Source organism: Andrena cerasifolii, chromosome 5, assembly GCF_050908995.1.
Source record: "Andrena cerasifolii isolate SP2316 chromosome 5, iyAndCera1_principal, whole genome shotgun sequence".
Classification (NCBI taxonomy): Eukaryota; Metazoa; Arthropoda; class Insecta; order Hymenoptera; family Andrenidae; genus Andrena; species Andrena cerasifolii.
Window position 1 is genome coordinate 8,743,510 of NC_135122.1, and position 22,434 is coordinate 8,765,943.

The 22,434-nt window shown below is 42.9% G+C and overlaps 1 protein-coding gene and 1 long non-coding RNA gene across 3 annotated transcripts in view; one reads left to right on the forward strand and one right to left on the reverse strand.

Moving 5' to 3' along the window:
- LOC143369220 (cytotoxic granule associated RNA binding protein TIA1) overlaps positions 1-22,434 on the reverse strand; it is a 591,539-nt gene that overhangs the window by 295,280 nt on the left and 273,825 nt on the right. The gene's annotated exons all lie outside the window — the stretch shown is intronic.
- On the forward strand, positions 8,267-10,661 carry LOC143369096 (uncharacterized). The gene is made up of 3 exons (XR_013085340.1): positions 8,267-8,750; positions 8,813-9,130; positions 9,220-10,661. It is a non-coding gene; the product is annotated as an uncharacterized LOC143369096 (long non-coding RNA).

A 22,434-nucleotide genomic window follows, 5' to 3' on the forward strand; every position in this document is an offset into this window, starting at 1 on the left:
GCTCCAGATATTATTTCTGCTGTTCTAAATTTAATTGTCTTCTTCTTCCTTCCATATTCATTGCGGTATGCTTACCTCGATAAACAGCACAATCTTCAAAAATAATAAGAGAAACACGTTCTTACTTTCTAGTCTAATCCAAACGAACAGCCTAAAAAAAATAAAATTGTCACAGCTGTATTTTATTCCCGAGAACCCTGAAATACCGAAAGCGCGGCGTCTCTCCCAGCGCGTCATCTCTGCAATAATTACCCTACCCAGCGGGGTAGCAACGATTAGAAGAAATCTGAGGCAAAAGGAAGCACAGCTCTGATACATCGAACTATCAAAAGCAATAACGTAAATTCCAGCCAGCGCCGCGTCGCCTGCCTCACCATGGAATATGGAGAGTCCATCAGGGAAGGCCTGAACTCGTTTGAATTCAAACAAAACGAACGTCTCGGGTGTCCTCGTATAACCGCCGTGGAATCACGAATTAGGCGAACTTTCTCCATTACTAAGAGATACCGCATAATTACAGGGAGCAGCAGTATGTCCGCGTTTATCCGCTCGCTCTTAATGAAACCGTACTTGCCAACTCGTCAAACGAGCGGAGACGGCGCGGTGGTTGTCGCCATAAAGCTGGGCTTTCGCGTTCGAGCTTTTCCTTATTTATGTCATAGAACGCGGGAATATGCAATAGGATAACAACGGTCACCGTTCGCGCTGGCACGCATTACGTGGAGCAGAAACACGGGCACAAGGGGCGCGGGGGTGCGGAGAGGGTGGGCTGCGGTGACTGCAACACGCTCGTGATTGATCATTTCCCTTATCGAGGGTTTTATTTAAATTTTTAATTAATCCACGGGCATTCCGGCCGATCGGCGATAACGCGTTTGAATTACAATTACACGCGTGCGTTTCGCCCGTTTCGCATTGGCGCGCACCTATTGTTCGTTACGAGTGCTCTTTACGCACTGGATAAGTTTCCGGGCGGGCATAAATGAACATTGCCGATGGTTCGGCGGCGAGTGAGTTTCCATTGGAATTCCTTTGATACGACCAAGCCGCGTATCACCGCGTTCTAAAAAGAGCCTTCGTGATTCCTGGGAATCAGGATTAATTCGAACGGCTGGTACGTGCGCGCACCGCCGAGAAACAGGGGGGAATTGGTTTTAATGAAAAATATTGTCGAGCTAAGATTTTCAGGCGCACGATACTGGACTTCGTGGAAGCTACCCGTAGATCCACTCCATTTCGACAGTTAAGGCTCTGTAAAATCAGCCTCTTTGTGAAGCCTGATCTTTTTACAGAACGCCTTGTGTTTGTCGGAATAACGTCTCCACCTAAATTAGCCGGAGGAATCGTAGCCTTAACAAAAATAGAAACATTTATAATCTCATGATTGCTAAATCTTAGGGTGACTCGATTTCAACCAAATGCTTAGTTTACACCTGACGAGTGCTCGGCTTAGTGAGCCCACTCGTGAGCTCGTGCAACACTCGCGTAAATGTTTAAATAATTTAGAATTATTTTGTTGTAACCATAGTACAAACGTAACGCATATAATAATAAGAAAAATACGAAATGATCAGAAATGGGGACATGAGCAGAAATTGGGACATACACCTTATGTCCAAAAATTAATAACCATTTTACACATAGTCATATAAACAACTGTAAACATTTCTGTGTTCGTGTGTATCAGTTCTATCTACGAATCACTGCCAAACGCGTAATTTTCAGTCGATCCTTGAAAGAAACAGAAAGCAGCTCGGGTGTCTCGAAAGGGGAAAGTTTTTGCTCCGTTCACCCTCGATTGCCATTGTATGCGTAGATTTAGCATATATGTATGTGCGTGGTCGGTATTATCTAGCCATCTACCATGCGACCCGGCTAAATAGTCAGAAACAGCCACCTATCCAAGATAACATACACGGTGGCGCGCTTTGCTTCTGACCGTTGGAGCGTGTGTAATGATATTAATTATTAAAAGCAGAGCGACAAGAGGCGACACGATCAAAGCGTCGTCGACGACAGCAACGCAGCTCGCTGTTAAGTTATCATTTTATTCCCCGTCGCGTCCTCGGATCACGCTCCCCGAGCGCCTCGGTTACGAAGGCCCGGCGCGAAGGAATATCAAGAACCGAAGCTAATTACTATTCTCCAAAATTTCCCTCGGAAAAGTTGCGCCCTTCAGAAGCCCGCGCGAAGAAAGTTCCTAATAATACCGACTTCCATCCCCCGCCCTTCGCCGCGCGTCCAGCGAATAGCCGGGGAAATCTGATAATCGTGAGTTTGCGAACGGCCGCGCTATTTAATAATGAAGCACGCGCGCCGTGTTTGCGCGAATTGTTTTTTCGAATCGGGTTAAATCCGTCTCGTCGATACGGACTCGTTTCAGGGCGCAGACAATTCTCGTACCGTGGAAATCATGTTCCGTGCTGCACGACCGGTATCCGCTGTGCAAATCTCCGCATATTATTGACAACTTGTTGATGCTTTAAGTGCTAGTTGTACGGGCGAGTTAGAATTCGCGGGTATTAAAGGGAATATAAATTTTAAAGCTTCTCGTGGGGACCCTGCGTTTTCTTTCAGCCCCGGCGATTATTCACTACTAGCAAGGGAAGTTAGGCAACCCGGAAATTCAGATGATTATGCAACTTTGTGTGCAAGTAGTCTAGGGCTGGGACTATTCGAATAATTTAATAAACAGGGAGTGTCCCCTTAAGGGGGTGCAATCAGCCCTTGAAGAAAATGTAGAATTTTCTTTATCGTAGAATATCTCGAGAACGGTGAGAGATATCGAAAAGGAGTTTAAACAAAAGTTGCACGTTCTTTTATATCTACAAAACTGCGTAAAAATAATTATCGAAAAATCCATACTTTAAGTTACCCCCACCACCAATCCTTAATTCGATAATTACATTTACGGAGTTTTGTAGATATGAAAAATAGATGCAACTTTTGATTAAACTTCTTTCCAATACCTCTTATTTACTATCGAGATACTCCGCGAAAAAGAAAACTCTGCATTTTCTTAAATGGGTGTTTTCATCCCTCAAAACCGCACTGTGGCACCAACAAAAAATAGGCTTAATTAACAGGGAGAGATGTAACGTTACTCACCGAAGAACGTAGAATCGTTGAAGTTCTTTAATACAGCGACGTTTACGCTCGCGATACAAGTATTCATTTAAATCCGTGCTAGCCGCGAGGCAAGGACGCGAGGTTCGCCCCCTCGAGCGCGCGAAGCCGAGTGAAAATTACGTAAGAACGTGCGCGCGATAATTTACGAAAAGTGTTTTTAAACTGTCTCATTGATAGAGAGCGGTCCCGGCTAAATGACTTTTTATGCGCGATGCCTCGATGCTAATGAGCAACGGCGTAATTACGCCTCAACTGGCGCCGAGTGGTGGCGTCCAATTTTCCGTTCTTCCTTTCTTATATGGATTGGGACGGGTTAAGAGCAGTCAGGAAATTACGAGGAGCGGGTAATGCAATTCCGTAGCGTGGCAAGTGGACAGCGCAAGGGTGAGGGGTGGCGGGGCGGCCAGGGGGTCTCGGCCACCATGAAATTTGGCATTCCTGCAGGTCGGCCTAATTGCTATGGGCCATGCAGACGAGGAATTAATAATTAAAATAAAATACAGCGGCGAACGGGTTCGCGTCTCCCCTCCTCGACACCCACCAGCCCCACCCAACCTTTTACTCGGCGACGCTTCTAGCGGAGGGAGCCACGCAGACAGGGGTTGGGGCTGTGGGATAGAGGGATGTGTGCGTGTGTCTGTGGCGATGGCGGCAGTCGTGCTCTGGTTTTCAGCCCCGCAGGCAGTAATATACATAATTAAACATACGTGACTTATCTGCTGAAAAATGTTGCGTTTAACACCCACTCGCCCGCCAGAGTAGCCGTGCCCGACCCCCACCGCCCTTTCGCGCGGTTACCTCTTCTCGCCCTCCAGCCCCGTCACCCCAAACCATAGCGCGTGACATAGTGCGCGTGGTTCCCTGCAGATACCAGTGTATCGTGTGTCCGCGGTTTCCCAAATTATTTTTTTCCACCCCTCCCATCGTTGCCACCCTTTTCCTCAGCCGCGTGACCTGCGCTTTCCTTCCCATTGCCCCCTGCATCGTTTCACGTACAGGGTGTCCCTGGCGCGTTTCGTTTTAAACTCTATTTCGACGCGTGACGTTAATCGCGTTGCTGGAGGAACGTCGCGAGGATATTGCTGGAGGAACTATTGATGTTGAAAGTGACGCGATAGGGAAGGGATTTTAATGCTCCAGCAGATTGTTAAATATGTACGCGAGGTATGAACGGTCACGCTGAGTACAGAGAAATGGTACCGATAGTGGTATTTCGGATTTCGGATCGGTAACAAAGGGACAATGATGCATCATTGCAGGTGTGATTTGTTGGTGACAGTAACACATAGCTGGATGATAAATAAGTCATAATATGTGTCATGAAGCATTGCTATCTGAACTCTGAAATGGTAGATGTGTATTATACGCTGAGTAAATGACTGGGAATAATACGAAAGCTCAAAGTTTCTGTTGCGTAAACTTTCACACTGATGGTTTCCATCTTTCCCGTAATTCATAGACATTTTGCAGAAAACGAGTTACTTCCATCTCTGAAACCAATAAATGATGCGTAAGAGGGAAAACGAGGAATGTCCACTTTTCGTGATTTTGTGATTTGAAGCATATTTTGTTGATGAGAACTGGGACTACAGAACTGTCGAATTACAAAGGGTTATAAAGTTCACATGCACCCGTAAAATATCGTTAATGTTTTGGTACACTGGTTAAAAGCAGGTAATGCCCACTCTGCACTGGAACAAAACACTTAATTTTCTCGATAAAGCTGTTTTGTGACTTTTCCTGTCTTTCCTGTTGCCCTTCAAATATCCAACATGCTTTCTCCACGAGTTGAGGAGAGAATATATGATCAATTCGACATGAAGTGATTCTTGAACGTCTGGAAGGCAATTTTAATCGCTTGCTACTTGCTACTTTCTCAAAACAAAACTTGTAATCGATAATCAATGTGAAACCTGTCTCCTCCCTAATCTGGTGTGGAAAAAAGGATTGCAATTTGAAACGAAGTATTCGCTTACATTGATATTTTCTACTAGAAACACCCCTCATTTTTTTTACAGAATAGTCTTGTCTAATAAACTTGAACTCATCGCATATAGCATAACACTTTTGTAAGAGTACACTTAATAGAATACGTTGCAAAGGTTGGCAAAACCTTTTAGCAGCACCCTGTATACTCTGTGTGCTTTCCCTGGTATCCCGCGTTAACAGCCGTCTGCTTGTATCGCGTTTTATTAACTAACGCGTAGCGTGCCAACATCGTGAAAAGTTCCGAGAATTTATCTTTCGCTTTGCCTCCGCGCGACACGCGGCTTTTGATGACAGGCAAGTCGCGCGATTACGTTCGATTTTTAGCGTATTTATTCTACTTTTACGATAATCTCGCGATACTTATGTGTGATTACATGCGCCGTTTGTGCAGGGAATCCTCCAACAAAAAATAAATTGCGTCCATCATATTTTAGGCAATTCGAAGGATACAACTAATTTTTCTTAACGAATGGTCAGGATTTAAATGAAAATCTTGATTCACCACTGGTGCAAAAAATCTGTTTCTTGAAAAGAAAAGAAATTCTATCCAAACACGAGTCCAGCTGTAATGCCTAAAAAGGTCTCAATTACTTCTCTCACTTGAACGGTGAATGTGAATTATTTTTCGAAAGGTATATTTTTTTTAAAGCCCAGTGAAATTCATTGCAGTTTTGTTTTAACACTGATTCCGAATTTCGAGGCAAAGTAGATAGTGTCGCTAATCTGCTACTTTTAGCAGTCAGCATAGCGCGTGCTATTTATTCATTCAATCCCGAATTATCTGCTTAGGTAAATAAGCGAGACACGAGAACGAGAATATGCAAATGATCGCTAAGTAAATATGTACTAAGCAAGAGAATGGCAATCAGATCTTGAAGAGAATGTTTCGCGTTCGCATATGCACCGCTTCAAAGCCTATACTTTCCTTCTTCCGTGCATGTAAATATCTTTTTGGAATATCTAGACTCACGTGAGGTCTAGATATGTATGTAATTGATGAATGTATGAATATAAATCGGGCTTGTTAATCTCGGCAAAGTGTCAACATCAGTTATTCTTATACCCCAGCCAGGGAAGGGATAGCGAAACGAATTTCAAACTAATCGAGGCGCCTCGCGGGGCCAGAAAACGGCCAGTTTCATTAGGAATTCGTTAAAATCACGATGCCATATTCGATACACAGAATCTTTCCGTTCCATCGGCGATCGTGACTGCTAATTGAGGGCATTAAATATACCGTTCCGACTGTAATGTTGTGCGCGACGATATATAAAAGTGAGCGTCAATTAGCACGATCGAGCGCCACTTGTTTCGATGATTAATTGCAACGCCCCGTCGTTATACACTCGACGAGATCCGTAACCGCAGATGAAATCGTTCCACTGTTTACCGCGTTCTCGTCTCGAACACCGAAAGCACGGGATTATCGATCATCCGCGTACAAATCTGCTGCAACGCTCTGTAACGAGCTGCCGCGTGCTGGAATTCCGACGATGGAATAACACTTATTCTTACCGGCTGATAGCGGCGCGGAAATTCATTTCGCACGGCTGACAGCTTCTGTTAAAAGCGAACGGCAATAATAGACGCATGACCGATGAGCGTGGGATCGGGGGTGTTGTTTTTTTTCTGTTCGTCTTTCCCTCCGCCCCACCGTTCTCACTTAAGAAGAGCTTTTTTTCTCTGGACATTTTAACAATGCAACAGGGGAGCCCGGCTATCTCGGCCAGTATTTCAGCGTGATACCAGTCTGTGACAAATAGCTACCGATGTAATGAATATGAAACGCAACCCCTGACTCGCTCGCTCCTGCAATCCTTTCACCCCCTCGCCAATCCCACGTAATATGACGTACAACGTTGTCGTACGCGTAGCGCAAAGTTGAAACAAAGCCTTTAGGACCTGCTCCACCTCCTTTGTGTTTGGAATATTTAATTCCACCTCCTGTCGCGTTATGACTTATTTAAACTATCAATCCTTGCGATAAATGTGCACGTAACTCACGGCGGTGTTATTATTTTGCTACTAGACTTTTAACTGCCGAGTCAATTACCGCCGGTGGCCATGGGACTCCAGAGTAGGGCTGTTACGAATATTCGAATAATGTAAGTAAGAATATTCGAATATCAGAGAATTTGAATCTGAGATTCGAATATTTGAATACTCGAATAATCAGGACTATTCAAACATTCAGAGTGATCGAATTGTACCGAACAGGAATATTTTCTCAGACTTTATCGTGTAATACTTTTCATATTGGTCTATATAAGTATAGATTATTCCAATAATAATGAGTGGACAACCCCGATAGCACCCTATTTAAGGAACTATAATATTTTTATTTCTTCCCCTGTTACTATAACATTATTTCTCTAAATATATTATTCAAACATTCGAATATTCGAAGAAATAATTCCTATTCGAAATTACTCGAATAATTCGAATATTTGAATAACTACAGCTCTACTCGGGAATATTGTTACGGCGATTAATAAATTTCTATACATGCTAATACAGAGGTGCGTATAACGAAGATTCTTTTGCTAATTTCGCGTAATACCTTCACATTCTATATCAATTGAATACATTCCTATATAGTAGATTATATTTTCATTTGCGGAATGATTGGAACACACCGATGCACAAATATCAGTTATTTATTAACATTTCATCCCAAGCTTGCAATCAGTAAATACTTAGTATTCGCAAATAGACATGTTCAATAAATCCTGTTAATGATTACATTCTGTAATTTTACTTTACCCATAATTTCCCCTTTCTACAGAACTGACACATTGCAAATGAACACTGACTTTCCACAAGCCCTACGTTCCACTATAATCGATCTTTACGAGCGATTTCAATATTGCTCTGAGTGTCTTAACGACACGGGCGCATCTGCTGCGAGGCCGTAGCGCGTCAACCACGTTTACTCGCAATTCACTCAGAATATACCGCGCGATAAAGCAAGAGATATCGCGCCGCGTTGAAAAGAATGGGCGCGCGAGGTGTTTCTTTGCATTCATTATGACGTGTACACAGGGATAATCCTATAATGAACGAGCACAAAAAAGACAACGGCATTTAAACGATAATAATGATCTTGTTACAGATAATTCCCGGCTAGACTCTCGTTAACCTACATGCAGCCAGGGTGACGGGACGATGCGACTTGGCAAGGCTCGTAAGCTGTGGATTTTTCGAATTAATATCCGTTCCTTATTTACACGTCTCGCGTAACAATCGTGACAAAGGGAGCTGCTGGCAAGAGGGAGACGTTGGTAAATGCCGGCAACATCAGCGACAGACGCATGTGTAACATCTTTATGCTGTGTGTACGAAGGGATTATACCACGACAAATGAACAAACAGCCTGCGCACCCTTTCCTTTCCTTCCTTCCTTTCTCCGCTTCCCCACGCGTTAGAACACTGTCCCGCCCCCCACTGTGATCTCTCCTTCCATGTATGTAGCTCACCCTATCGCCGTTTCTCACTCTTACAAGCCCTCGCTCTGCCTACGTGGAATGGCGTATGTTAATTGCCTGGTAGGCTCAAGTAAACCCCTATGAAACTGCAAGGATTGCGTGGCGTCAACCCCCTGTACTCTCTACCTGCATCTAACAATAGCTGAGGTAAGAGTTTCCAGGCAATTAAATCTCAGTAGTTCACGTTATTCAGGCGTCCCCTGTTTCAGTCACGTGATTTTTCCATTTCCCTGTGCACTGGCTCGTGGACTAACCGCAAGTTTGGGTGCTTGGGATCTGATCGGTTCAATCTATTTCGCGTGCAATGAAAATTGGGCTTTAAACTTCGATGTTGGGATCTGAAGCAGCTACTGTTCTGAAAGGACCACTTGACGCTTTGTAATTTCTTCGGTGGCGTAAGCGTTGAAATATAATTCGCTCGGAGCTCTAGATGTCGTGCAAGGGATGGTACATTAGAGGGGGAAGTGATTTTTTATGGGGAAAAAATCGTAAACTGGGAAGAAAGCTATTTAAATGGTGCCGTCGAGGTAAGTAACTTCGAAGACCTGCCAAGTTTCAGGAAATAAATAAATGTTTCTGATCATTCGGAATGTAAAACTAAATATTGTATACACAGTAATTATAGCGCCTTCTACGTGGTCAATTCGGTACTTATCGGTGGTGAAATTTTTATGCAATGGAAAAAGATGTTTCCCACAAGTAGAATATAGAAGAGCTGAAATTATGGAGAATATTACACAACCCCTATTTCTCTATATTTGAATATCGCAATTAAGTTTCCTCGTCACTTTCTGTACTCCTCCCAAAAATCTGAATTTCCACCGTGGCAGGAACGTGTTAATACGTTAAATTTGCGACATTCGCACGACAGAGAGGAATAAATGAACTAAATCGAACAGGACTTCATGACGAATCTCCAGGGTGATGGATCGAGTGTCTATGAACGAATGCACAGTGCGACGTGTCACGTGCTTTTTTTTCCAGAGCGTAAAATATCTGAGACCCTCGCTCGTAAGAGGCTTATCGTCTATCAGTCACCTCTGGGTAACAGCGCAGTGGGCTAAGCATTTTTGATGGGCCCGTAGCGTATCGACGTCGTTAGCTACGCGAACAGATACGCAGAAACGCTAGTTCGTTCTTTTAACAATATTCGAGCGTGGCCGGTCGAGCATCCTCGATTCGCCCGATTTCTCTGCCGATTCGCATTCGGGGACACCTACCGCGCGATAAATGCATAACGGGCGGCGCAGGAATGAAATTTATGTCAAAGATAATTGTCACATTGCTACGATGTCACTCAAGTTTTTCATCCGTCATGCGAGAAAATCTCTGCTGGCCGATGCGCAGATGTTTTTCTCGCGCCCGCAGGCTCGTTATATCTCTCCGTATCAGCACGTGATCGAAATTAAACCGTGCCACGGATTTGGCTGCTGCGAATTGCGTGATTTAATTGTTAAAAAGAACGAGTTCCGTGGATCAGTGTTCAAATAAACTGAAATTAAAATATTAGAACACGTTTCTTGTGTGATAACAAATTTGCCCTCTGTCTTTTCACGCGAAGGAAGTATTTTCCACGCGAGGGTTATTTGCTAACTTTGTGTCTTTATAATGATAGTTCAATTGTCAGATGAGAGTTTGCCCTATTTTGAAGTGTTCAGGGAAGACGTTTTCGCGATGGCACGGTCAAGGAGACAATTCGAGTTTTCCATTTGCGGCAATTTTCTCGAGTAGCTGCGTATCTATTTCGAGCCCTGTGGGATACCGTTTAGAGAATTGCATTAGAGGTTCGTTCATGTGTACGCGGTTCGCACTCTGCGTTGCGAATTTGTAAACAGCGATACACACTCTGTACACCGTATTGCGATTAGAGATAAATTTGTCAGTTAATTAATGCCTGCTACTACAGAGCGAATAATTAAATTAGCGGTCGAGTTATAGTGCGCTCAACGCCGTGAAATGATCAAAGCAATATTTAGACCAACTACCTCAATACACATCGAACGATTGCACGAAACAACAAACGACTTTCTGCGATAAATAAGTAGTATTATACGTTTTTATTCAGCCCAGATATTGTAATTCCAACAGTGATTCTTTAAACATCAGTATGTTTACATTATTGGGCGTAATGTATTTGACATTATTTACTTGAAAGAAGAGAATGTAATAAAGAACTGTATACTCATTTCCCCATTTTTGTCTCGCAGGAATTAAGGGGTTCCTCCTATTAAAATTTTTTAGAAACTCGATTTTATATATATATATATATTTTTGTAGTATAACATCCCGAGAATACCCTGTGAAAGTTTGACAACAAAAATCGTAATGGTATAGATTTTACAGACACCTAACTAATTCAAATTCCGAACGCAGATATGAGCCGAGAACCCTTTGAACATGTTTTTCTCGAAACAAGATATTTCGAAACGGTAACAACGATTTCAGAAGAACTAATGAACCGATTCAAAGAAATCTTGAGGCATTTGATTCGTAATTGGACTCGCTATCGCAGCAACGTATAACATAATTTTTTGAAACACGCAACAGCAACGTATATAATATAAAAGCCGTTTGTTTATTACAAAAAATTGCTCACATTCGTGTCTGCTGATGGGGAACTGTAATATATTGGAGCAGCATTTGATTAATCAATCAGCACCTTTTCAAAGGGCGTAATTACGTTGGCTCCGATTAATGTTTCCATTGATAAGCCAGTTTTGCCTTTCATGGCGCTGCTTGATTTCAATTTCTACGTAAAATCCTCCCCTTCACTATCGATAGGCGAAACGCTCATAGCAGTTTAGCCTCTAGCATCCTAGGGTGGCATCGATTTTCGAAGCGTACTTGAACCTCTTTAACCTCTCTCGTGGTCGATCGATCGAGCGAGCGGCCACGACGAGGGAAAGGTGCGAGTTTAATGAGTGTTGGTATTCGATTTAATACGAGTGTTGGTCTACCTCTGATCGTCGTGTTTCGTAGATGCAAACGGAACGTCAGGGCGAGGAAAGTTGCCTTCCTATGTGAAAGAATTGAGAAGGCTGAGGCTGTGGATTGTAAACGAGGATGAAGCGCTGATGAAGGCAAATAATTAAAATTCACTTGTTTTCTATATTTTGCTACGGAATAATTTTTTTTTGCACCCTAACGAGTGTAGGTATTAATAAATGCCAAAAATATTTTTTAGGATATGTTATAACCTCTTCTTATAAAAAAATCATAAAAAACACCTATTTTTTAAGGGGTTTGACCGCAGGGTCTCCATAAGTGCCAAACTATTAGCAAACACCATATACAGAAGTGCACAGAAGTCCCTTCAGCGACTCAATGCTTTGGAGAAAAGTCAGCGCGCCCGGGTGGAAGTAGCACAAGCCCCTCTGGAAGCAGAACGCACAGCAAGATATTCAGAAGCGTCTTACTCGCCGCTGTGCATCGCGCATCAATTCCTTGGTAAACGATAAAGGGCCATAAACGGAAAGAGTTATAAAGGTGAAGATGGGAAAAGTGGCGGGGTAACGAGAAAGAGGGGCGAAGAACCGAGGCAGCGGAGTATCCGGAGGTGTTTTACGCGGGTCGCACGAAGTACACACAGTGTGTACAAGTAGTCAAGATGTTGGTATACGAGTGAACGTGTGTACGCATCGGCGTCATTGTGTGCTCAGTTACTCACGACCCTGTGCACACAATACCGTGGCCTATAGGAACGCTTATACACCATGACCTGCGTCAACGGTGGCGAGAGAAACCTCGGTGCAAACGTCATCGAGTACGGTGAGGGATTATGCGTGGAAAGGGGCCAAGAGGGTGAACGGAGACAGAGAGAGAGAGAACGAGAGAGAGCGAGAGAGAGAGAGAGAGCGAGGGGGGCACGCATACATCAAATGGTGCAACTTGAGAGATCGACTACACCGTCAGAGCAACCCGTTCGTGACACGCGGTGACGTTTGACGTGATCCATAGCTACGAATGCGCCGCTTGTCTCTATACATCACGCCCGTGTGGACTGACCCAGTAATGAGTAATTACTTGGTAATTCTAAAGTGAAGGTGGCGGAGCTAAGAACGGCCTGCGCCGCTCCCTGATATCGCCCTAGAACGGAAGCAATGGCAGCTTGGTTTATTTGCCGCCACTTCAGCCGGCCACGTCATAGATAGACAAGTGATGATTAGAAGACCACGATACGGACGGAGATAGTAAAGCTACGGCAATATCCCTGTTACGACGTGTAGCCATTAAAAGTTTCTGTGGAACGTGAATCACAAAGTGTGTCTATAAAAGGAGTATGCAGCACTGCCGGTTATCAACTTTCCTCTCCAAACGTCAATAGTTGAATCCCACTGTAGTAAGCGAACTGATCAGCTAAAATTCACGCTAATATGACTAAAATTATCATGTGCGCGCCTTTTGGGGCAAAGCTACGTTCACTGTCGATCGTTTTTAAATTCCTCAACTATTCAGAGATTTTTTAAAAGAATGAAAACAGCATAGGTATTGCACGCAAGATACAAACCTTTGATTGTTAGTTTTTTCCGGTGATAAATATGAAATGCAATTGCTTGGCGTGGATGTATTAATAAATAATCTCTGAGAGTTATTGTCACGCCAAGCCAAGGTAACAGAGTTCCCGGTGAGGCTTCTTCCTCCCAGCGCTGTTCCTTAAAATTCCAAGAATTGTTTCAGCTTACAGCACCAACTCCTTAAGAAGTAACCCTTCGATATTTCGATGGTGTCCGTGAATTGTTACTGGCTAATTAGTGGCTCCCTGAAAGGAAAGTTTCCCTGTCAGCCGGCAAGATCGCGACGGATTAAAGGCGGGCCGGCAAGGGGGCTTGTTCGGAGAGCAACGAGGGGGGTAAAGGAACCCCTGGTAAGGTTGCAAGACCCCGTTGTATGTTTAATTAAGGAAAAATCCCATAACCCGTTAATGGGCGTAACGGTGTCGCCGAAAAAGAACGTAGGCACCACAAAAGAATGGAGGAAAGTAGTGCGCTCCCCTGGATTTCGCGTGGCTACGAACAAGCCTCCGCCCTTAATTCCGTAATACGAATATATGCACCTACAGGCGAGAGGGAAAAAGGGGAGCGAGGTAATGCACGCTCGTCTAAGTACAGTCTGTAATTATGAAATAACCCCGGACCCTCTTTACGCTTCTATTATCATAGCTTTTTACGCCAGCGCAGGAGAAACCACGACAAATTTTTCCGTAGCTAGGGTCCGCGCTCGAAAAGTCGTTCTCCATTTTCCTCGCTCTCCCTTGCTCTCCTATCTCTAGAGAGGCGAGGCCGCGCCGGGCGCGCTCCGTGGCTGACAAGCTATCGTCATTGTTCACGTTCCGTGTTCTCTCGTTAAACGCCCTTTTCCTTCCGCCGGCGAACTTGCCGCCACTGGGAAACTTTTTCGGATTTAACTAGATTTCGCACTCCCAGTGTTTATCATGTATCCCGTCGGGGGTAAAATGATACACGCGTGCTCTGCCGCGCCGCGGAATTTAGAACTTTCGCAATTTTACCGGGTTACAGTTGTCCGAATCGCCGAGCTCGGTTGCGCGGTTACAAACCGAACCAACGCGTATAAATTATTGTCGAGCCGGAGGAACCGATCGACCTGTCGGGTTTACGATGTCTCTGACGGAATGGAATTTAAAATATATATATAGAGAAGAGTTTTCATGCGGCGGAGCTGAAATATTCGAAAAAGTTTACGGGTGCACGTTCCACTTGCAGCGTTATCGAAAATCTACTCGAGCGAAACGACGCTTGTTTGCTAGAGGGGGATGTTATTTTCACTTCGATCGAGTGTTCGATTCGCGCGAGTTCGGTTACGTTTAAGTAATTAATTTTGCGAGATGGACGTATGTTGGTTTTAATATGCGACGAATATGTCACTTCGACCACATCAGCTTTTGCAAATATTGGGGTGCGGTATGTACACTTTGGAAGGAGCCTCGATAGTCGATCTTGAAGTTTCGACAGCGGAGGAACTGTTACGGATGCAAGAGGTGTTTGATCAGAATGGTTCCTCCATTATTTGTTAGCCACGAAACTATTGCTCTAAGTGAATTACTCACCCATGATTCTTTGCCACTTTTGGACGAACGCCAGTTGCAGGAACACTCGTTGCAGGGGTAAACTTGGAATTATACGCATCATTCGGTCGCGTGCGTATAATCTTTCCTGGCGGATTTAGAGATTTCGAGGGAGCCTGTTACATAAGCTCATCGGCCCGCTCCGATTGTTGAATAATTTATGCTGACTTTGTTGAGAACCGCTGCGCCACAGAGACCAGGCATCGTGCATACGCGATAAGACAAGAGCAATGTATTCTCTGCCTGTAAACGCATACACGCGCAAACCTCTTCCAGTACGTGCAATAGTCACGTATGCACGAAGGCGTACTGGAAATATGCCTTGATAAATAATATCTGAGGGGAAGGAAAGTTGCGTAGAAGCCAAGGGAGAAATTTGTTTCGTGTTTTAGAAACAGCAAAATCTTGATTTGCGAATAATGAAATGTATATAACATGGTTTGATCGATGTTTTGTATCTTTGCAATAGAAACGAGGCGAGTTATAAATATTTATGTGAGAGATTTCGTTAATGCCATCAGAAGAGCTTTTGTAAACTTTGTTTCTCGAAGAGGTTTTTCAAGTTGTAAAAAAAAATCTTTTAATCTTGCATAAGAGTGTATGATTTAATGAGTTTCAATGGAATTGCATTCGTTTTACTAACATGACCATCTTTTATTCGAAATGATTTGATAAGAAAACTTTTCTGTTAAAAATTATAGGAAAATGTAGCTACAGTAAATCCCCGTTATGAGCCCGTTTTTACCTCTCGTTGACAGCCCGGCGACTATCCCCACCATTTCTTGGAATCCTTCGGACGAGAGTGGGGGAACCCGGGCGAGAGGGTCTTTCGTTTCTACACGCTCGTTCTTGTGTTTTCTCACTCGCGCCACTGGCCGCGCGGAATTATGTCCGCAACCCACTATGAGCCCGCCGCCAGCCCCGTTCGTCGAGCTCATAACGGGGATTTACTATAATAGGGAGAAGCACTTTGAGGAGAGAAAGAGCGCGCAAGTAGTAGTGGACGGGTAAAGTCAGACGCGCTGCGCGCTCGCGCAAATGGGTTGGCATTTGGACAAATGTTTTGTGATTAGGCAAGATTTAAATTATAGGAGATACTAAGCATTGACCACATGTTTAACCAGTCCTTTTTCAATGAAAAATAGCTTCTGACATTGAAATGACACTGAAATTTGCTATTCTTTAAAGCGGAAGAAGATTTATTTTTAGTTTTTGACTGCCAATAATTGATATACACTGTGACAATAAATATACTAAGTATGCCAATGATTGTGCTTTTATACCTATTTTTGTTTTTCATTGAATATTTTTAAAATAAACGACTTAATAGGAACTCGATATGTTTTACTTTACTGAGAAATCCATAATCATTGATAACAACTGAAACTTAAGATCACATAAAAACTTCACAAAAAATAGGGAATCCCAAACGGAATCCCAAATGGAATCATGATTCCATTTTGGATTCCCGCTTAGGGTGCCAATCATTTTACAGTTAACCCTACTTCCTAAAATATCCTTCCTTTCGTACACTTATTTCACCCTGCGAGCATCTCCGTCATCCTCCACCACGATGCCTCCGTATCACTCTCGACCCCATTTTCCTGTAATCCTGTTTCACAACAGACACCAAAAAGCAAGAAGAAGAAGAAAATAGAGAAGAAGACGAGGAGGGGGGGGGGGGAAGAAAAGCAATTAGACAGTTCCACCATCCCGTTAAAACAAGTATTAGCCGAGACGTGTTGACGTCACCGGCATAATACAGGTGCAGCTAAGCGTGCCCGTCTTTTAGCCAGGGTATCCATGCGTTATACAGCCGCGTGGCCGCTTTAACGTTAGCAGTTACATCGTGTTTCACTAACACCCTATTCATTACCCTGCTCACTCCATCGACCCCGGGTACACGAGTCCGGTCTGCATTTCAGTCTGCTCGCATTAAAGCTCTAAATACCGTGCGACGAGCGCAAACGGCTGCCGTGTCAGGATGGCCCCTATCTACTTCCTCCCGCCTCTTGGTCTCACTCGGTCTTTCCACGTTTATATCTCCCTGCCCATCTGCTTTTACCACCCGGCATTTCTCTGCATATGCGGCTACAAGGCTGTCCTGTATTAAAATCCGAAACTACTCGACCGAATATCCAGAATCCACCAAGTTCGCGACGAATGTTACGATCGCTGGAGGGAGCGGCTAAAAGCCACGTTCCCTTTTTTGTCTGTTTCCAGTTTCCTCTCCGTTCCTCCAACTTTCTGTGCTTCTCTCTTGCCCCCCCCTCTCACTCTCTCTCTCTCTCTCTCTCTCTGTCTGTCCCTCTTTCTCTATCATCCTATCGCAGAATGCTACCTCCAATGAACTGGACACCCATCGACGCCGATCGATGCACGCATCTATTCGTTCCAAACTAGTCCCGCAATTGGGATACTGTAATTGATTTTAATCAGCGGATTAGCTTCAGATTAATTCGCCGATCGACGCGCAGCGATATTATTAGATGGCCATCGAGCCGGTATTCCCGCGCGTTTCGAATTTCGCATTCCACCGCAGCGGACAGTATATACGTATTAACGGCTTTCCGACAACTAAATTCATTGCGATGCAACGCCATCCGATCAATAAACAAAGAGAGCTTAAAAGGTTCACGTGTCGTAAGCAAATATCAACGACGCGCGTGAAAGCAGCAAAAAGCTCCTGCGTGCCAGCGTACGTGTACGATACACTGGGAATAGGGACTACAATCCCGGGATCCCGCGATCCCGGCTGTTTTTTTTGGATTCCAAAAATCACGGGATTTGATATAACTAATCCCGAGAATTTTGGGATCTTTTAAAAATGTGAATTAATTTAGGAACACCTGAAAAAATATAAAAATAAACAGAATAAATAAACATAGTCATTCGATAATAATAAGGACAATAATAGTAATAATGATTTATTTAAATAAGAATGTTAAGTCGCATACACCTAATTGCACCATATTTATTTCTACACTGATATTCTCACTTTCCGCTATTTCGAAATCGCGCGAATTGCAAATCGCAACTTGTCTGAACATGTAAAGTCGAAACATTGTAGATATGTACGTACTTTAGGTGCTTTGCTGTTTCTTCGTTCGTATTTCCAAAAAACTTCATAATGGTTTATTGATATTATCTACTTACTGAGACGTTATTAATCATCATTGTTCTACTGTTTTATTATGAAAAATGATTTTAGCTTATGTTTCAGACTAATGATAGAATATAAGTTTGTTTACTTTAAATAAAGATTTAGAATTTTAGCACATAATAAATCATTTTAATTATTGAAATTTTCTATTACCCAATCCCGGGATCTGCTAAATCTAGTCGCGAAAATTCTGGGATATAGTTTGAACATTGTAAAATATATGTTGATGGCTGAAAATTAAAACATTTAAAGTATCGTCATGTTTAAACAGTAGTACCATTTTCAAGGTTGCCTCAAAGATATTTCACCAGAAAGTCAAATTGTGACACAACTAAATTTCTAGTAGGTACAAGAGTTACACTCATTGTGTTCATGAATTTCTTCTCTCACAATTTGAACAACACATATTTATCAGAATATCTTGCTTTAACCACCGCCACGCATGGTATTCTATTCGATAGTATTAAAAGCCACCCCTCTATGGATGATCCGAATGCCTCCGTGCATTAGTATCTGTTATCACTCACGATTTAGCAGCCGCGCTGCGTCGCGTGCTTTTAAAAGGTTCCGCTCGTATCTGTGTTGCAAATTGTGCATCCCCGTTGCATATTTTTGTTTGCGCTCGCACTGTATGCTTGCCCGTCACTGCTCGTTGCACCCGCGCGGCCAGAAAATTTCACGACGTCGTAATTCCATTAAATCTGCACATTATGATTCATCGGGAATCTACAATACGATGACAAATCCCGCGAAATCAGCGCGACTAGTGATATTTTCCAGCGGATTTGCCGGTTGAATTAATAGGTCCGCGTGTTTCTACGATCCGCGAGGCAATAATTGATCGAGAAGCGTGGAAAAATATCATTGGCAAACGTTTTTAACGATATTTGCTGCGCGACGCGCCGTATGTCCCGGATAACGATACCCTTATAACTCAGTCTGATTCATTGAACATCCGTGCCTCCTTCATCGACAAAGAATGACACGAGTGAAATCGCAAATTTGTTGATATGCAATGGAACAGGGCGTACAAATATTACAGGGTAGGTTGCTTCAACCTGCATTATAAACTCCGCGTTCCACTCGATTGCATGAAAATACATGTGGGTGAATAAAAGGTACCGATGATTTGGAAAATTATAATATCTAATTAGACCTGTACGTGGGACCTGCCAGGCTCAAGTGAACAGGTCTTATGATATTGAAATAGATTCAGATAACGATGACCCGTAGTGTCAAAGAGATATTTGTTCAGTATTTCATTTTGTTATAAATATTTTTCTTAGTAAAGATTAAGTGCAATAGATTACGTGCAGCGTGGGTGGAAATGAAAACGAACTTTAAAGTACATACCATATCGTTTAAGTGTTAAAACTGATAACGATCAATAGAACGGTGGATACGGTGAAGAGAAAACAAATTATATGCATGCTCAAGTAGATTTTTTTTACTTTTATTAATTAGTTAAAGGTTTCCTGTCTTGAATGAATATAATGCATCCGTAAAATTTTAGTCCCTTTCCTGTTAACGCACTGTTTTCATTGTATTAATAGAAAGTTTTTCTATATAAAACTGAAAATATTGTAAGTATTTAATTTATAAGAACGACATTATTATTAAAAGTCTCGTCTTTGCTTATCGGTGTACACACCTTTTTGTAAACTCTTTAATAGTGCTGCAAGTACTTCTTGAAACGCCCTTACTAGTCACGTACTTTAAGTATCTACCAACCTGTTGCATTTGCTACTAAAGGAAAGTATGTGAGACATGTATGTCTGTTCTAGCTATGTAAATATTACACTTTGACTTATTGCCATTTATTAGTATTTTATACGCATGTAAAGTGCACATGTGTATTCTAAATCAAATGAAAAATGCATTACAACCATACTTGATTCATCGAATCACAATAAAATATACCATAGGAAATAAAAATCACGTCCGTCTGAAGCCTTAAAACGTACTTTTACATACGACTAACATGGATTTTCCAAACAGAGCTCCCACTATTTCTTATAAATCAATAAAACATTACCAACCGTTGCAACCAAAAACAAGGTATCACAATAATCCTTAAAAAAAAGTTTGCTTCAAATACATTCACGAAATTTCAGTTATAAAGACACTTTTCAGGATTATCTAACGTTACTACCAGATACATATAAGGAATAGGGTGGAACGATAAAAGTTTCTTTTAAAAAGAAGTGCTATCGTATGATAAAATAAAATTCATAAACCCAATGAAACTACTAATTGTTATCTGGCTTGCGACACCTCAAAACATTTATTGATGAAGTTCAGCTGCTGACAGCTTAAATGCCACCATAAAGGCAACTTTTGCGAACTATTAGAAATCATGAATAATACAACAACAAAAAATTATGCCCCTATATTTCGTGCCCCTATATTTTCGACGCTAATAAGGAAAGCTTGCTGCAACGAATGCTCCACAAAAGAAAATGAAAAGCGCTCCAAAAAGCATCTGCACGTTCACTTCTGTTGAAATATCGCGAAGAGTGGGTGCGAACAATCTCCGTGCGGGGTCTGAACACAGAGGTCGGACACCGCGTTCTCGTGCGAGCGGTTGACATCCACGAGACAACGGGGTGTCTTAGACGAGCAACGCCCTTGTAGACAAGGGAGGGCGAGGAATTCAAAAGGATGAGATTAGTCGCGTACGTGGCTGGTGTTCCCGCTTAGAACCGCGTCTCGCTATTTGCTATGCAAATAATCCATTCGGCCTACTCCTGGGTGTTTAGTTACACACATTCAGCCCCAGCCAGCACACGTTCCATCATAAATATGTATCATCTCGGATGTAGCTACGTATCTAAATACACACAGGCCTGCTTCTACGCCGTTTTCGTGGGCACACAAGTTCGCGGATCCACGCGAGGATACATTAGCCAGCGGTTTGGCGTGTGTGCATGCTCGAACTCGCACATGTGTACGCACCGGTTGAATAAGAGCGGGCAAGGGTAGAGTGGCAGGTACGCGCGTGCTCGCATATTAAGGTGTGTTCGCGGAAAATTATTTTTAATGCGTCCAATTAGAGAGGTACATGTTACAAACATGATTTTCATGGAAGATAAATGAATTTAATAAACGGAAATCCCCACCGTGGCCAGAAGCAGCGCGCACTGTTAGGCGGCATATGGAAGCGACGTGTGTCTGAATACGGGCAACCCTCCTTTCCTACGTTTCGTTCCTACTACGCGGGGCCTGTACGGGTAATTATCGTCGACGAGATGCACTTTACTACCACCACGGAGGCTCATGATGAGGAGCGCCTTACACTGCCAACTAAACACCGGCAAACAACGAAAAGCTAGAAAACGCCCGTCGGGGGGGTGTATAAAGGAAGCCCCTCGAAACGTTGCTTCACGCTAATGAAACTCGTTTAAAGGGAATTGCTCCCGATGCTAATGCGCGCCACTGACGCGGCCGATTCTTGACGGCCTCGGATGCTCGGAAGAAACCGTCGGGCCTCGGAAATATGAGAGGATTGAAATATCAACGTTCCTTCGTAGTTTCTAAGCGGCTGCGAGATAGGTACATACTGGGAACGTTATCAAAGGAAATAGGATTGATGTTCGAGTACACGTAGTTTGGGAAATGTGTGCTGCAACGGAATTGTGTGGGTTATGAAAAATTGGAAGTAGGAGAAAGGAAAGTTTGCTCGACGCAACCGCTGCGTGAGCTTTTCTTTTTCAGAAATAATAACGCAAGAAGAATAGAGTATATTTATGTATCGCGCAGGTCGGCACTTGGTAGTATATGTTGTTGTAGCGTTTGTAGTACGAGTGCTTTCGCAAATATTATTCCGACCTGCATCTTCCTTTAGTCCCACTTGCTGTAGATCAACAATGCCTAAGTGAGATTCTTACCTCTACGATCTTTTATTTCAACGAAATTTAATTTCATCCACTCTGTGAGAGTTGATGGTTCATCTAGCAATTTTGCATTGATAATAATGTCAGCTTGGTACCGGATCATAATGGTCGAATGAGAATTAGGTACGTAGAGTAGGTTGCAGCCATTACGTAAGGCTAAATCTGTGTCCAATGATAGACTAGTGGCTAATGCACTATCTTAAGACATACCTTTATTGTTTAATATCCTTAAAAGGTAATTGTCAGCTAGTCCAAATATAAAAAGTGTCACTTTTGTCCCTACTCTCAGGGGAGATTTATTTATATTTAGTTAAGTAATATGTGTAGAACTATCTTATGTAGGGTATAAAATAGTTCTACACATATTACTTAACTAAACATAAATAAATATTTACATTAAAAGAAAGATTCGTTCTTAACTACGCAAAGGTCCCAACCATAGCCACCGTATCGAGAAACTTCCTCCAACAATTTCACTAAGACCCTTCACCATCGAATTAACCGGCACAGAAACATCGTTCTTTTATAGCTCCAGCAGAAATATCGATAGCCCGGCGAACAAAGGCAGCATTGTTTCCCATCCATTCGCCCAGCCGCGTTTCGACCAGCGCCCTTGAACGTTACTTTTGTGCGGGGAGCACGAGTTATGGACATCCCCGCCCAGAAAAGCGTCCATTCATTTCACCTGTCCGG